The sequence below is a fragment of the Pararge aegeria genome, chromosome 21 (genome assembly GCF_905163445.1).
Source record: "Pararge aegeria chromosome 21, ilParAegt1.1, whole genome shotgun sequence".
Classification (NCBI taxonomy): Eukaryota; Metazoa; Arthropoda; class Insecta; order Lepidoptera; family Nymphalidae; genus Pararge; species Pararge aegeria.
In genome coordinates, this window is record NC_053200.1 from 15,262,355 (window position 1) to 15,274,830 (window position 12,476).

Sequence of the window (12,476 nt, forward strand, 5' to 3'; positions counted from 1 at the left end):
TCGAGTAGCGGCCCGAAGTGGACTACGGCCCTTCTCATCGTGGGAGGAGACCCGTGCTCTGTAGTGGGCCGGTAATAGTTTGATGTGATGAAGATGATGATGCATGATGATGCAAAAGCAATGTCTTTGGTTGTGTTCGACTAAAACCACTTTCTAAGTGCCAAATTTCAAGATCGGTATCTTGACGAAACTTGGCACTTAGAAAGCTTGATTCCGTATGACATAACTCTGACAAAATCGTGACAACAGTTAGAGTTAGTGTGGATTAAGCTATAGCTTTAAGTGTAAAGGGTATCAAATTGGATGTAATGCGAGCTGGGGACTTGGCGCGGTGTAATTGATTGCGGACCACCGATTTGAGCTCGCCGCCCAAAGCCGTAATCATTGCAGAGGAAATGTTGGTGGCTGGTACAAGGCATAAGTAGAGGAGAAACGGGACGCCGATGTTATAGTATAAAATAATAAACTATCTTTTGTTTTCTCCTAAGAGGTATCTTTACGCTGTCTAAGCCTCAATAGACGACTGAAGTGTTTTTTACATTCCACTACAAGTTAGACCTTGACTGAAATCTCACCTAATGGTAAGTGATAATGTTCTTTTTATTCCACTACAAGTTAGCACTTGACTTTAATCTCTCCTATTGGTAAGTGATAGTGTTCTTTTTTTCACTACAAGTTAGCCCTTGACTGAAATCTCACCTGATGGTAAGTAATAATGTTCTTTTTTCCACTACAAGTTAGACCTTGGCTGAAATCTCATCTGGTGGTAAGTGATAATGTACTTTTTTCCACTACAAGTTAGACCTTGACTGAAATCTCACCTGATGGTAAGTGATAATGCAATCAAAGATGCTCGAGAGCTAACCTGTTAGGGCCAAGGCAAGAACACATATTCAAGATCGATATAAAATTGACGGATTAGAAATAAGCGACATAAATATTAAATTCCAATAAAAAACATGTTTCTTTTTTTTTGTTTAAATCTCCACTCTCTTATGTTTTAGATCCGAGGTGGAATCATCGCTGATATAACGATATATCTCGCAGTAGGCGGGAGTCCACGAAATTCACGGCTAATGAGATTGTTCCTGCGAAGACCGGCTCAGCCGGTAGGGTGGCCATTAATGAATTTATTAGCCGCTGCCCGCAGCTTCGTTCGCGTTTGTTTAATTTTTTTTCAAATAGAAATTTACAAGCTCGCAATCTCCAACACGGCATCGAGTATCAAAACACTATAATGTTAAAGTGATTATGTAAATATTCGTTTTATGTCTCTTTCTTGTATATTTTTTTTTACAATAACTCCTACCGTTTGGTTATGTTCTAATCTTCACAATCTTGTTCCTCCTTCCCCGTTTTACCACAGAACAGCGAGACACCGTGAGCGGTGGCATCCTTATGTGGTTGATATTTCATCAACACGCACGAAACGTTTTTTATCCACGTTTCTGATACGTGCCGCTAAGATGTGGAACGCCCTCCCGGCAACTGTGTTTCCTGCCACGTATAATTTGAGTACCTTCAAGGCTAGAGTCAATCGGCTTTTTCTAGGCAAGTGTGCAGCAACCTAGACCTCATCATTGCTTTCTAACGGGCATGATTGTCGTCAAACGCTGGCCTATCGTTAATAAAAATAAAATAAAAAATTGTGAGAATACGTTATTAAAATTGTTAGTACTATTTCTAACTTTTTAATTATAGCAAAGGGTGACGGGGTTGTTTGCTCAGTTAGAAGGAGTCAGGATACTGGAGAAAACTGAAAATCAGAAGGCTGAGTTTGCGGCTTGTTTCCATATTTTTAAATAAAAACGTGGTAATTACTTTTTTAAATAACTTGTACTAAAATATATCGCGATAATGATTTTTAATTAGTACATTATTTATTTTTTTCACATTTTAATATAGATGTGAAAGGAACTTACAAAATTAAATAAGCCTGAGATTTCAAGTTTTATCGTGTTACATGTACGACCATTTATTCTTACTCTTTTTCTACTTAAACAGTTTCTTTTAATGATCAAGCTTATGATTGATAATTATAATATGAAGTAATAGAATTTATATTTAATAAATAAATCTTGGTCCGGTTTTTTTACAGTGAAGTACAAATAGAGTTTTGGATCAAAACTCTATATTACTCTTCGTCCTTCCAACTAACTTTATGCCAAAAATAAATTCGCTTAATTGCTTAGTTAGGGCATGAAGTAAGGACAGACCAACAAACAAACACACTTTCCCATTTATAATATAAGATAACTTTAGTATATTGAGGCAAGAGTAGCCCAAAATGCCTACTGCGACACCATGTATTGTGCAAGTATCACTTTTATAATTCTTTTAACAAATTGTAAATTTAATCCTCGCTCTACTTTTCTCAGAAAGTATACCACGCATTGTTTGAACATATATAGAATATAACAATCAAAAACATTATAAATCTCTAGAGTCTTGTACAAAAAAAACATGGCGAAAAAAACTGGAACTTGTAGTCACCCTAATGCCACCTCATTCCAACTAACCAATTGGAAATATATGCCATGAAAGTCGCGTGGAATCCGAATTCCAACTTTTGCTTTTTATTACGACTAGACAAACGGATTAAAGGCCTAATACATTTACTCACTATTATGAAATTACGATAAACTCATTGCCGGCCGAGAAAGGGAACGGGTCTCTTCTCAGAATGAGGAGGGTTTAGGCTATTATACCACTCCTGCAATATATGGTTACAAAGGTTATCAAGCGTTAAGCCTCTTGGACGTAAGCTAAAAACCGTTTAACGCAAGATGGTCATACGTGCTTGGATATCGAACAAAATCTTTCGAGGCATCTACTGTTTTGGATCGTTTTTTTCCTTTCGATTAACTGGCAGATATGGACGCGAGGGTGTACGCCCAGAATTGAGCCGAAGCAGTTTAGAACCAGAAGTGTTGAGAAGCGGAGCGGATCAACAGACGCTAACTAATTGGCGCAAGCGTCTCGAAGAGGGCAGGAACGCAAGCCAACGCGCGGTTGGTGCGATTCTGCCCAGCTATGAATCCTGGCTGGCAAAAAACAGTCAATATCACTTTTAGACTTCCGCAAGTGCTGACCGGACATGGTTGTTTTACTGAGTACATGTTTAGAATTGGCCTTGAAGAGACACCCCGATGTTATCTCTATCAAGCTGACAGGGACACTGCATAGCACACTCTGGCTGAGTGCCTCCCTTGGGATGTCGAAAGGTGTATACTGGTTGAACATATCGGGAGAGACTTTTCACCTCCAGTTTTGATAGCTGCTATGCTAACGGATGAAGCGTGGAGCGCGGCGGTCTCCTGTGAAACTATAATGGTCAAGAACAAGGCAACTGAGCAAAATCGGGAGCGAGCCGATCCTTCTTGAAAACGGAGAAGGCGAGGTGCTGAACCCCATGCCGAACCGACAACCCAATAGTCCCGGGCGATGCGACTTCGGGGTCGCAGTTGGTCATAGTCTCTGGCTGCTTGTTCTCTTTTTGCGATCCCGGGAATATTGCAGCTTGTTGCGGCACAAACTGCCGAACTGCGAACGAGGTTTGGGCACCTGACTTGGAAACATGCATATCCTCAGGTGTTTTCCTTGGAGTTCTCTATGTCCTCAAAGACGTGTAAAGTCAAACTTGGCCAGCGTGGTGAACTGCGGCCTGAACCCTTTACTTTTTGGGACTCATGAATAAGTCCAGTAGTTAGCCGGTAATGTATTATATAATATCCATTAAGATCCTGTCACACTAACTTTTTATTTTTTTTAATGTTTATTCAATGTTGTTTGGAGAATAAAAATTTAGATTAGTATCTATATCCCTTCAAAGACTCTTGTAATGACGCACTTAAAATAAAGCTTACCTGTTTTGAATTTTAATTTATTACGGCACTTAGAAATTTAATTTCATACAATTATTACGTCCGGAATTACCGGAGAAAATGTAGCTTACCTCGCAAATCTAAATGGATGGTCCCGGAATAAGTAAATTCAATATTCAAAGGAGACTGGCGATTAACTTCGGTGATACATGGCCTTGTTAATTACAGTCTATGTAACTTACGGCGATCTTTAGGAGTACGTACTAAAATTACAAATTCGAAAGTTAAAAAAATGAGATCTCAAATATGTAGGCACTTTTTATAGGTACATAACAAAAAAAGTGTGTACATTGTAGCGAGTTGATGGCGATCTAAGGGTTTGAAATGCGCCCTGGCTAAGAAGCCAACAAAAAACTTAGCCGCTTGTACTTAATATACTTTTTATTCTAGATAAGAAAAGATTTGAGTGACACCCTTCTCTGCGTTGTCTCCATATTTTCTTCTTAGATCGCTTTTTTTTAAATTGTGAATATAATATGTTCACAGCCATTTCTATATATTTATATATGTTATAAATATATTTATATATTTTTACATGTATATTTGGCCACACCCTCACTCGTTTTTCTCACACGTCCGAAGTTTGGCTGGTAGAAAAGGCTTCCCTTTTCAGATAATGATGGTCATCCAACAAAAGCTATCAGCTGTTATCACGGTCAATGCTCTCGCAGCGGCGCAGCGTGGTAACTTAAGCTAATTTGATAAAAAATTATGTACAACCGTTAGAAGTTGTACTTCTTTGGCGGAACAAGATAAAAATCTTTTCAAAAATTTTTTCTTAAGCCTTATTCTACATTTGTAGAGAAAACTAAGTATACCAAACTAACGATAGGAAATGTTATATAATTACGCATTATCTAGTTATCTCATAATCGGACCATTAAAGTTTCACTTGTTAAGTTTCACTGAACATTAAAATTTAAGATTTTTGTACAATTAAATCACCGGAAAGACCCCGCAGACTTTGACAATTAAAAGTGTACACTGTCCAACCTTTTTTTTTGAAAAACTGAAATGTCTACTATAGCTTACTTCAGGGTGTCAGTTTTTTTGTGACCTGGCGTCCGCATCGTAAAAAGTGAGGGCGGAGGATGTATTCCCCTATCACTCGGTTTCGCAACTTTCATCCCGTTAAAATCGTGTGACCAGCGCGCGCTTTTCGTTAAATCGTATTATTTTTCCTAACGCCTCTAAAGAAGAATAACGTCTAAAACTCTCAGAAATTTTGATAAATAATTAACTATGGTAGTGTTAACGTTGTGTATAACGACAAAAACATAAAAAAATAACATTGTTATCACACTTCTAGAAGATACCTGTACCAGACGATCTTTGAGGTCAAATTAGGTCAAAGTAAGGTAAAATTTACGGTCCCCAATTAAGTTAATTGAATTTTCAAAGGCCCAAAGGTAAACTACAATGACATATGACCTTGTTAATTGGAGTCAGTACAGACACCTTGCGGTGAGACCAAGCGAAATAATACAGCGCAAAAGGGTTCTAGGAATCATAATCATAAATCAAAATACGTTTAGATCTCTTCATCAACTGCACCGAGCTGTTTTCGGATTTTTTTCATTTTCTTTCTTTTTGAATAACGTGATCTCGTAGAATGAGATCTGTCAGAATCAGATTCTCGTATCTGTACATTTAAAAGATATGTTATATATTTTTCTTAAAAATAAAAATAGTTCTATTCAATGAAGCGTTTAATAACACTTACTTTTGTGCTAGGTGGCGATTTGTGTTTTGTCGTTGTATATTTATTTATTTCTTATCTATTTCTACAGTTTCCCTAACCCATTTCGGCTACTATGATCAATCTCCAAAGCGATTTTCCAACTACGCGGGATACATTGTATTACGTACGTTAGCGCAAACACAGGTGCACTCCATATTCCCTCACTCCGGACGGCCTTTCCGACACGATTGGAAAGTGACTTTCTTTTCTTTTGTTTTCCTGGGCCAGTCTCCCTACTTGGTTGGCCTAAACCGTTCGTTGTTCGTGTGGCCGCTGATGCGGCTCCCCGCTGGATCACTACAGCCAGCCGAGCTCATTCCAGAAGCTTAGCAGACCGCCCAGGTCGCCGAGTGCTTCTTGGAGTGTTGCTGAGTAGCCAAGGTTGTTCTAACACTCCTTTGAAAAGTGCCTATACATAACGATTATCCGATTGATATGCAACATTTTCTGCACTGTAATATAAATAATGAAGTCGTTATGAGTGTAACAACTCTATAACTAAGACACAACGTAGGCACATAAGTCACGTGCCGATAGAAGGAACAGCGTGGGGTTTTAGGCAGTAGGAGTCTGACATAACCTCCGTGCCTCCCCGTGACGCGGACACTAAGTACATCTTGTCTTGCTTCCCTGACGAGCTCGCACGAAGCCAAAAAGCTGCCCGGATATCCGAAGCCCTGGGTAAGCAAAATTGCTTACAGTTCACACAATAGCATTAGCTATTACTCGGCACAAATTTACAAAAACAGTCTAATATTATTGAGGAGGTAGCAGTTGCTAGCGTTCACGTCCGCGTTTATTGCGGTTTTTTCCCTGGGATTAAAAAAAGTGTTTGTACTTATGTACACACGTTAGAAGTTATACTTTTTTGGCTTGTTAAAATTTTATCTTTCGCCTTATTCTAAGTTTGTAGAAAAAAACGACATTAACAATAGAAAAAAAGGTATTTAATGAATTGAAAGTTTTATTTTAAAGCATTATCTAGTACAAATAAATACGTATCGTGAATACAGTTGTCAGTTCTCAAGCAAACATACGTAGATGTCCCTACTTTTACTTTGTTGGTAAAAAAAATAGAGAAAACTAAAAAGTTGACTATAGCTAACTTCAGAATGTCGGTTTTATGTGACGGTGTGCGCGCCCATCATAAAATTAACTCTCATCATTTTGTCCCTAACGCGCCAAACGAATATAACTTAAAACGGTAACTCTCCTTTCTTTCAACTTATTCAATGCGAAAAGTACTGTGGATTGGTAGCTTTACTTAGAGCGTGAAGGAAGGACAAACAAACAATCAAACAAACACACTTACACATTCGTAATATTAAGTAAGGAAGTAAGGATGAAGTCGTTATGAATATAACAACTATATAACTTAGACACAACGTACATAAGTCACAAAGTTCATGTTATCTGTCTACCCTGACTAGCTTGCACGAACACGCCAAGAGTTGCCCGGATATCCGAAGCCCCGGGTAAGCAAACTTGCTTACAGTTCACACAATAGCATTAATTACTTAACTCCTTCTTGTGTGTGTGTAGCATAACTTGGTACCCATGTGGATGAACAGTTGAATAATATTCCCACAATGAACTTGTAAATAAAATACAACAATTATAACTGAGTATCATTGTATTGGATAGAAGCAGGTTTTGCGGAATTCCATGATATATTATGAAAATTTATATTATTGTTAAGACTTAACAATTATTCGTTGTAAAGACAACATCTCCTGAGGTTTCGGAGCGAAACGTGCGTAGAGGTTGCATTGCCGAAGGTATGTTTGGTGTGGAGTATGAGGATTGAAGAAATTATAAATTACACCATACATTCTCCTACTTTTCACGGAGTATAGCAAATTAAGCTTAATTTTCATGATAGTTTGCGCCAAATTGTACTCTCTTGCTCTGTATTAATATCTCTGTAACTACTTTTTTCTTTGGTGTAAAATAAAAGTTTATTCATTCATTCATTCATAGTTCATAAAAGTTTCATTTTATTTTGGTACTTATTTAAGTGTCTGATTTAAATAAGTACCTAAGTAGTCTTGTCTTTCAACATCATCATAATCATATCAACCTACTCACACGCACACACACAGACACACACACACACACTCACACACACACACACACTTCGCCTAGACTAAGTGATAATAATATAACGTAACACTATAATCATTATATATAAATTTTAGATTTTTTCGGTAAAAGTACTGACAAATCGAGACTTTCCAGCGTGCACAATAACAAGCTCAGCTTAGTGTGCTCGCTAGCGATATGTTCTGTTGTGCCTTATAACAATATTTCTACGTAATGAATTAATGAATACACTTTTATTGTACACCAAAGAAAAAAAGTAGTTACAGAGATATAAATACATATCAAGAGAGTACAATTTGGTGGCCTTATCGCTACATAACGATTTCTTCCAGGCAACCAATGGCGTAAAAGGAAAAAACATAGAAAATAGTAGTAATGTATGTATGTAACAATTATTACCGGTACACTACAGGGCACGGGTCACCTCCCACAATGACTAGCATAGCCTATTAACAGAGCAACACTTTGCAGGGCACGCAAGCATCACGTCTTAAAAATTACTGCCCTGTGTCCATTAACCCGAGGACGTAGGTGTTAAGCCTAATGTGCCTGCAATTAAAAAGTAGATTGTTCGAATGAGGGACCGTTAAAATGAACTAAAATTAATCCAAGATTATTTGACAGCATCCTAGTGATATATTGAGCAGTCCAGTCGATTAGATCTGGAAATCTATTGGCAATACTAAATCCTGCGAAAAAATAAACGAATCAAATTTTAAGATGGCCTCCAAAACGAGGTCTGTTCTACTTGGCTCCTAGCATTTTATATTCGACCGAAATTATTGAGAGAACAGTACTTATTGTTGTAGCCCGCGTCCTTCATCGTTAGGATTGGAAAAGTTACTCTCCGTTTTTTAAACCAACTAAATTCCAAAATCCAGTTTACTGGAAGCTAAGGTAGGGCGTAAAGGCAGAACAAATGTCCACACTTATGCATTTATAATGAACCAGCTGTTGCCTGCGGTTTCGTACGCGGTTTTTTGGTTTTTCATACAATAATGTTATGATTCCCAAGGTAATTTTTGACCTACCGATGCACACGTTTAAACAATGCGTTAAATAACATTTAATTAATCGTGTTTACGATACGATTGATCAATTTCTTGACGACAAGCAGGCTCACGCTCTCATCTCTCACAAGTAGAAAATTTTAATGATTGTACACTGTAAAATGATGTTAAAAAAGAGCAATCAACTCCATTACTCGGAATATATCTTCTCTCTACCATATGTATGCTGACGATCTCCAAATTTACACCCAGTCAACCTTTGATAATCTTTCAATCGCAATAGCTAGCATTAACAAAGACTTGCGCGTTATTTCAAATTGGAGTAAAGCGCATGGCCTTAACGTAAATCCAAAAAAAACTCAAGCTATTGTTATTGGCAGTCGAAGGCAGATTTCAAAGATTGACTGGTTTACCCTCCCACCCATTGAGTTTGACAGTGTCACAGTCCCATACTGTGAAAATGTAAAACACCTGGGCATTTATCTTGACCGAACCTTAAGTTGGACGAACCATATTAATGAGATCAGCAGAAAGACATTTGCAGCTCTAGGCTCTTTGCGTCGTCTTCGGTATTTACTTCCTATACCTACCAAAATTATGCTCGCACAGACCCTACTCCTTCCCATTCTTGACTACGCTGACGCAAGCTATGTTAACTTAACTGAAGATCAGTTAAATAAATTTGAGAGACTCCAGAACTCTAGCATTCGTTTCATATTTGGGTTGCGCAAATATGATCATATTTTTCAATTTCAGTCTCGTCTCAAGTGGTTACCTATCAGACGTCGCCGGAATTTGCACATTGTTTCTATTCTGTACAGTGTTTTATTTCATCCTTCTACTCCTCCTACCTACCTGAAAGAGAGGTTTCAATTTGTAGGACTCCCAGACGAGCTTCGTTCTACGAGGAAGTTAATCTTGAAGGTGCCTGGTCACAAATCCTCCTTCTTCAACGGATCATTTACGGTTCAGGCTATCAGGTTCAGGATATCCGTGAGGCACAATCGATTGGGACCTTCAAGAAACTAGTGAAGGATCATTTTAAGTGTGTAATTTTAATTATCTATGAATTTCATATAAATTGAGGATGTTATCTATTTATAAAGGTATTTATGTTAAATATTTATATTTATATGTATATTTTATTTATATACTTTTATAATTTTAAATATTATTTATTGCACCACCTAACTCTTTTCTATGTTTTTCCCTTTTACGCCATTGGTTGCCTGGAAGAAATCGCTATGTAGCAATAAGGCCACCAAATTGTTCTCTCTTGATATGTATTTATATCTCTGTAACTACTTTTTTTTCTTTGGTGTACAATAAAAGTGTATTCATTCATTCATTCAATGTGCTGAGTTTCTTGCCGGCCCTTCTCGGTGGAGCCGGTGGTAGAGTCACTACAAACGAATGAATTTTGATTATTTTTTAAATTTTTATGAATTCGGCATTTATTGGGAACCGTACATTTTTCCGGGATAAAAAGTAGCTAATGTGATAAAAAGTAGGTAGTCTTTATACATGGTATAATTTGTTACCATTCCAAAATTCAGTCCAGTTGGATTAGTAGTTTTTGCGTCAAAGAGTATAGAAAGAGTATACAAATATCCATGCACCCAAACAAACTTTCACATTTATAATATTATTAGAAAGTTAGGTTAAATTAAGTAAGCAATTTGCCAATGGCCGTGATGAACGCGGGTGAAATTTGTCAAAAACCGTGATAAATGCGGACGAAATTTGGTCAAAAGCGAAGAAATCGGGCAACAGCTAGAAAATAAAATTTTCCTTTCGAAAGAAACTTGAGATTTGTTATAAATGACTGCGAAATCAATCGGCTCTGTGTGGAAGCAGTGAACTTTAGTTTCCTTTCAGTCTGCGTTGAGCGGAACTTGCTGTGAGGAATCGCCGCGACAAATAACGAGCGCGAACGAAATATGAAGTAAGCACGTTTGGATTTGTGGACTTGTGTTGGAGGCTACTTTTGTGATTGAGCGAAGAATAGAAATATACTAATTACCTATAATACAACCAGTGTCGTGTACTGCGTTACTCACCAGGGTATGCATACAACACGAAATTTGCATAAAAACAAAAGACCTCCTCCTATACGAGTTATAGATAAATTTTAGGGTAGGCAATGCTTTTGTGCATATATGAAGTGCTCGCTACTGAATACATATAGTATATTATATGTACTTAAATGTGACTAAGAATAAATTACTAATAGTTGTCTGTATTGTGCGCAATTATTGTACAACTTAAACTTCGAAAATGCCTACACTTGTTGTTTCTATATCAAGTATTTAGCTGAGTATTGTGTTATCAATACCAAAATCGCAATACTAAAACCGATTGTTCTTATTTGCCTATGACGTCATAACTGTGACCGTGAGCAATTCGGGAAGTATTTATTTAAACATAATTTGTAATTTATATCAACAAACCCTTTTATTTCTGTAGCAATAAGGTCATCAAAATCTTATCAACCCTTTACCGGCCCACCACAGGGCATGGGTCTCCTCCTACAATGAGAAGGGGTTAAGGCCGTAGTCCAACACAATGGCCCAGTGATTGGTGGACTTCACACACTTTTGATAACATTATGGAGAACTCTCAGGTATGCAGGTTTCCTCATGATAAACCACTAAGACACCGAGAGGTATCTTTGCATCCATGTAGGACTTCGGTGCATCGATAATGCAGTCGTATTTATATCGAAATACCCACCAACTCAGTGTCATAAACATAAATATGTAGCAAATATGAATTTGTAGTTATCAAAAGTTTAATTATATCCCCATTCTATAAAGTTACTGTAACACAAGTGATATTTTAATTGCTCATAACGCACATGACTTAGAAAAGATAAGAGTATGAAAAAATAAGAAATTAAGTTATAAGTATATAAGTATTGGTAGAGATGAATAACAGAACCGGAAGACACAAACAGAAGAAGCCTGCTAACCGAGTGCGATCATCCCTCAATGGCGTATAATTGAAATAATCATAAATTAAATAAACTGCGTCCAAAGAATATAAAAGCTTCGGCTCTGAATTGAAAACCATTTTCATTAGACTAATGCTATGCGACGTTTATGTGCATCTTAAACCTTATCAACCACAAACAAAGAATGGCGATGCTATAACATCTTATGGCATTTTTTTATTTTACTACATTACAAGTTAGCCCTTGACTGAAAGTCTATGCCCATCTAGTTGGTCATTATGGACATCATCACTGATTTTTGGACTCCTTTGAAAACATTACGGAGAACTCTCAGGCATATTTTCCTTCGCCGTTGAAGCAAGTGATATTTGAATTGCTTAAAACGCACATACCTTAGAAAAGTTAAAGATGCGTGCTGGGATTCAAACTCCGCCACCCGAAAATTAAGTCGAACTACTTCGACCGCTTCGGGTTAACACCGCTTTAGTGGGCTAACTTGTAGTGGAAAAAAACAATCTGAGTGTCATATTAGTTGAGTATGCTTTAATTAGGCCAATAAGGAAATCAAAGAAGTTAGAGATTAAATTCAAAACCCGAAATTCATGTATCTCAAGTAACTCTTAACGTTTGAGCCTGTCTGTTTATATCTGTTAGTGACTCTGCAATAGTTTTGGGAGGCGGATTCCACCGAGAAGAAGCGGTGAAGATACACTTTCTTAATTCATGATTGCTAGCTCACTGCGTTCAGTGGAACACAGCCCCGTGCCCACAAACGATCAGAGAAA